Consider the following 6,003-nt stretch of genomic DNA (forward strand, 5'->3'; position numbering starts at 1 on the left):
GGCGGGCTTGCGCTGCGCAGCCGCTAGCCAGGGTCCGGCGTGGGCACCCAGAGAGCCCGCGCACCGGAAAGTTGCCTCCTGCAGCCTCGGGGGGCGCTGCGAGCTGCAGGACGCGCTGCCAACGCCACACGCGGTGACTGGGCAGGCCCCAGGGTTCGCGGAAGGGTGACACCCCTGGGAATTCGTCGTGCCAAGTTGGCCACAGCCTCCGCAAGCCCGGGCCCGTCCCCCTGAAAGTGCCAACCCAGCACCCGCACCAGAGCTGTCGCCAGGACGTGACGGTGAAACGTGCTGAAACTTGGCACGTGGACCTGATGCAAACCGGCTGAAAGTGATCCGACTTTACAACAGAGCCCATATTCTAATCTGTGCCTTAAAAAAAAGAAGCTTTTCTTCCCGTCCTTACATCTATCGTTGGCAGTGTACAGTTTATGTTCTGTAATATGCTGTAATGATTTGTAAAGGAGCTTTTTTAACACGCTAATACCCTTCCCCATAAATATTTCTAAACATTGTAAATGGAGGTCTACACAAGGCATGTCGATGCTGTAAGAAGTTGTCATAATTCATACCAGAGAAGGATCCTGAATCACGTGACCACATACACTCATGAAAATTAGAGTTCCCATCAAAGGCTGCCATCTGAGAAAAGGAAAGTATGTTCCTAGTGAAAGTGAAACTTTGCAAACATCAAATGAAGGGGATCCATTGTGTAAACTGGTAAACAGAAATGAAGGCTAGGGTGGTGCTTCCTCCATTTACGCCTACATGAATCTCTGGTAGGAAAATTAGGCAGGATTCTTTTTGTCTGGATTTATTTTTTTAGAGGTTTTTACTATAGGGCGCATGCGCTCGCCAGACAGAGAGAGACAGAGAGACAGAAAGCAAGAAATCACTCCCCAGGGGGGATGGCCAAACCGCAATCCCTTCTCCATTCTCCTCCCGGGATCTTGGGCACGCATGCACACACACCGCGCCCGACGTGAGTTTTAAGCCACTGGGTCCGGGAGGAGAACCGAGGTCAACTACGTGGGAGTTCAGCGACATAGCTGCTATGCTAACTGCTGGTCCCTGTCTGGATTTTTTTAAAGTGTTGTTCGTTTGTCTTTAGCTATAGGATGTCTGTGTTCACTGGAGAGAGAAAGATACTGGCAGGCGATGTGGTGGTTAAGGTACTGAACTCCACGGTTCGAGTCTGGGACCTGGTAGCTTACTTTTCCCTCTGGTCAAATTGAGAAAAAAAAAAAGTAATAATACATAAAATTAAATAATTATTTTAGAGAGAGAAAAAGGGAATATGAGAAATCACAGGGGTAGAGTTGGGCGGTGGGGAAGACCACGCTGCAATTCTTTCTCCTCCACTCTCTCCTTTTGGGATTTTGAGAAGGCATGCACTGTCCAATGGAAGACCACACTGCAATTCTTTCTCCTCCACTCTCTCGTTTTGGGATTTTGAGAAGGCACGCACTGTCCAATGGAAGACCACGCTGCAATTCTTTCTCCTCCACTCTCTCCTTTTGGGATTTTGAGAAGGCACGCACCGTCCAATGTGACTTTCAGGCTGATGATGCAGGCCTCAGTGAAGTCAGTCTTGTGGGATCCAGCTACCTTAACCTCCACACCACCTGTTGGCCTTCCTCTGGAATTCTGAATTCTGTCTTCCATCTCTTCGAACCTCACATTTATATTTTCCACAGCCCAGTTCTCTGGCTGTATTCTGACCCATTTCAGTTGTCCTTTCCACTCAGGGATTGTTTCGTAGTTCTTTTGAATCTGCCTTTTAATGCATTTATGCTAGGCAGAAAAGTGGTCTTCCCAGTGATGCCCATGTCCTAAACCTAGAACCTGTGAAGCTGGTAAAGGGGAACTAAGGCTGAAGATGAAAGCAAGGTTACTAGTCAGCTGACCCTGATGTGGGGAGACCATCCTGGGTTACCGAGGTGGGCCCAGCATCATCACCAGTAAAGAGTGACAGAGAGGGAGACGCGGAGATGGCAGCCAGAGGACTCAGCCAACACTGGTGACTGAAGAAACAGTGGTGAGACTATGCACACCAGGTAGCCACTGGAAATGGGAGGGTGAGAAACTGAATTCCTCTGTGCGCCTCCAGAAGGAATGTGGCCCTGCCCACACCAACAGAGTCGAGATACAGAATGTTCCTTCACGCTGCCCTCACAACACCTCCCACCTCCCGACGTTCTGGCATCCCCGAATCTGTTACCATGCCTATCCATTTTTCATTTCAAGAATGGTAGGGAAGAGGCCAACAGGTGGTCTGGTGGTTAAGGGCGCTGGACTCCCACATGGCTAACCATAGTTCAAGTCCCAGACCTGGCAGCTTGTTTTCTGACATTCTCTCTTTGCCCTTCTCTGGTCAAATTAAAATAAATAAAGTTAAATAAAATAATTCTTAAAACAAAAAGAAACTAAACACACAGAAAAATAAAAAGAATGGTAGGGAAATAAAATACTACAAAACCTAAAGTTTTGGGTTAGTTTTATTTTCCTCCTTTTTTAAAAAAAATTTTATTTATTCATTCATTTCATTTTAGTTTGACCAGAGAGAGATGCAGAACGAGAAAGAGGGAAAGTGAGAAAGCAAGCCGCCAGGTCCGGTACTTCAACTGTGGTTGGTCATATGGGAGTGTCCAGCACCTTAACCACATCACCTGCTGGTCCCTTTTATAATTTTTATCATAGGGTGTGTCCACTCACCAGAGAGCAACAGAGAGACAGTGAACAAGAAAGTGAGAAGTCACACACCAGGGGAGATAGCCACACCACAATCCTTTCTCCTCCATTCTTCTTAGGATTTTCGGGCATGCACACACATGCGCCTGGTAGTTTTCCAAGTCCTCTGGTCCAGGACTAACCACAGTCAGACGTGTGGGATCCAATTACCTTAAGCACCACACTGTAGGTTGGTCTTAGTTTTTCTTTCTTTTTTTTTCTTTTCCACTCAGGACCCAGGTCACTGCTTGTATCGATAGTCCTTTCCTTCTTATTGTGGAGTAGTGGAACAGTAACCACGGTATGGATTTCTGTTTGTGAACGAAGCTCTTACAGACATTCATATGTGTGTATATGTATTAATATACATTTTTATTTCCCTTGGGTAAACGCCCTGGGATGCAACTGCTGGGGCAGTTTCTTTTTTCTTTTTTTTTTTTTTTGAAGAGGTTTTTGCTATAGGGTGTGTGCACTCACCAGACAGACAGAGACAGAGAGACAGAGAGTGAGAACTCACCCCTCAGGGGGGATGGCCACGCCGCAAGCCCTTCTCCTCTCGGGATCTTGGGCACACATGCACATGCACCCGGCGTGAGTTTAAGCCACCGGGTCCGGGACGCGAACCGTGGTTGACTACATGGGAGTTCAGCGACATAGCCATTACGCTAACTGCTGGTGCTGGGTCAGTTTCTTAAACTGCCAGACTATTTATTGAGTTGCTGTACCATTTTACATTCCCACCAGTAACCAGATGAGTGATTTTCATAGCACCCTTACCAGAATTTGGTGTTGTCACAGCCATACTGATAGGTGTGTAATTTCTGTTTGGCTTTTGTTTTTAGATATTTTGCTATAGGGCATGTGTGCTCACAGGAAAGATACAGTGAGTTATCACTCCTCAGGGGGATGGCCCATTGCAATTCTTTCTTCCTCCTCTTCTCAGGATTTTGATACGCACATACAAATACCCAGCGTGAGTTTTCCGGGTCAAGGACTCGAACTGTGGGAATTCAGTGATGTGACCATTACGCCATCTGCTGGTCCTTCATTGTGGTTATAAGTAGCTGATGATGTCGAACATGTTTTCTTCTGCTTACTTGCCATCTGATCTGGGTAAAATATATCTTTTTTTTCTCTCACAGGAAGTGGTTTATGGCTTGTAAAACAAAATAAGGTGCTTTCAAAACATTTTTTAGTAAAGAAATATCTGTAGAACTGTAGACCTCTTCTAAAATACTATCTGGTCAGCTGAAGCAAGCATTTCCCTTCCAGAGGAAGTGCCTGGGCTGGGCAGCTGCACAGCCCCAGAGACGGCCCGCTGCTCAGAAGTGGGGCCTGTGCTCGCAGGGTGTACTGGGGGTTGGTCAGACCTCCCTGCCCTGACACCTGTGCACTTCTCCAACACCCACTTGGCTTCCTCACCAACTGGCACCTCATGGTCCTGAGGAACCCTCTCATGAGTGAAGGTGGACTCCCTGGCCTTGACTCCGTCCTGATTTTCATTCAGCCCCTTTGCTTGGGTTGAAGGCCCAGCAAACAGAGGTAGTTCTTTGCTTTGGCACTGTTGACCTAGTCTACCTCCATGCTGTCAGTGAAGCCAGCCTCGGTGGCCTGGGTCGTGGTCAGTTCACCTGCTCCGAGTTCTCAGGGTACACCTGTGGGACAGCTCTGTCTCCACAGACAGGAACAGAACAGGCATAAAGGGGAGTACAGGCGCTTGGCAGGTGTGTCAGACTTCTTGTTAGCATGGCAGAGCCCCCGCACAGTGGAAATGCTGATACCACCATCAAAGGAACTGGCTTGAAAGGGATGCCCAGAAGCAGGTCTCCCTCCGTGTCTTGGTCTGAGGCTGCATCCGGCATCGTAGGGCTGATGTCAGTGGCCACCCCACCCAGTAGTGCCCAGCATTTGAGAGTCTCCTCCCAGCCCAGAACCACATCCAATATCCAACAGGTACCAGGGCTCAGCCTCAGGCAGATAAAGGGGCCCCAGTGCTCACCCCGCCATCTTGGTCTGGACATAGATCATGCGTACATGGCAAACATATTTCTAGGCTTTGTTCTTGTCATAAACAGCTCTGGGGCCCAGAGCCGTGGTCCCATCTCCAGCCGGAGGACATCCTCACTCTTCAGCGACGTGCCTAGCTGTAAAGCGTATCTTCGTGCCTCTCCATTTTCTAACTGGATTCTTTACCTTTTCACTGTTCAATTTTAAGAGTTCCTATATGTGGCTTGCAAATTTTTTTTTTTTGACTCCTAGCTTGTTCTTTCATTCTATTTATTAGTTTTTTCACAAAGGATAATTACGACGAAGCCCAATTTATTGATTTTTCCTTATATAGATACTTTTAGTGTCAACTTTGAAGAACTCCTTGCCAACCCCTAGATCTAAAATGGCTTTTTTCCCCCTAAGTTTTATAGTTTTGTGTCAGACATTTAAACCCATGATCCATTTCAGTTAATTTTTTAAAGAACGAGACTTAGGGAAAGGTTAAATTCTCCCTTTCTTTCCTTTTTTTCGCATCATTTATTGGAAAGGACCTTCTTTCCATTAAATTACCTTTGTACCTTGGCCAAAAGTCAGTTTGAATATTTATATATTTGTGTAGGTCTGTTTCTATTTTTGTGTTCTCTGTTCTGTTCCACTTATCTATACATGGGGAGGGGAGGTCCTACAAAAAGTTCATGGAAAATGCTTAGAAAAAACCCACAAACTATGGGGGGACCAACAGGTGGCATGGTGGTTAAGGCGCTGGACTCCTACATGGCTGACTGTGGTTTGAGCCCTGGATCCAGTGCCCTATAGCAAAAATCTCTCTCAAAAACAAACAAAAAAACTATACTTATTTTGTTTTTGATAATTTCAGTATCTTAAAATCTTGGCAATCTAATTTTTTTAACAAAAGTTTGTTTTAAAACACATCTAATTTTTTTTTTTTTTTTAAGATTTTTGCTATAGGCACTTGTGCTTCCCGGAAAGACAGACAGAAAACAAGAATCACCCCCCATGGGGATGGTCACACTGCAATCCCTTCTCCTCCATTCTCTTCTAGGAATTTTGGTCTTGCATGCACATGTGCCCAGTGTGAGTTATAAACTGCTGGGTCCAGGACTCCCAACAGTTGGCTATGTGGGAATCCAGCGATGTAACCATTACACCATCTGCTGATCCCTGAATCTAATTTTTTCTGCTCTCATTCATGATGTATCATATTCCCTATAGCTTTGTAAAAAATTTTTGAGAGATTTCTGCTATAGGGCATATGTATTCCCC

General features: G+C 46.1%; 1 pseudogene; it reads right to left on the reverse strand.

Moving 5' to 3' along the window:
* Positions 1-3,717: 3,717 nt before the first annotated feature.
* Positions 3,718-4,885, reverse strand: LOC102474765 (putative 18S rRNA (guanine-N(7))-methyltransferase pseudogene; annotated as a pseudogene).
* Positions 4,886-6,003: the final 1,118 nt, after the last annotated feature.

Source organism: Tupaia chinensis, unplaced genomic scaffold, assembly GCF_000334495.1.
Source record: "Tupaia chinensis unplaced genomic scaffold, TupChi_1.0 Scaffold000170_1, whole genome shotgun sequence".
NCBI classification, from domain to species: Eukaryota; Metazoa; Chordata; class Mammalia; order Scandentia; family Tupaiidae; genus Tupaia; species Tupaia belangeri.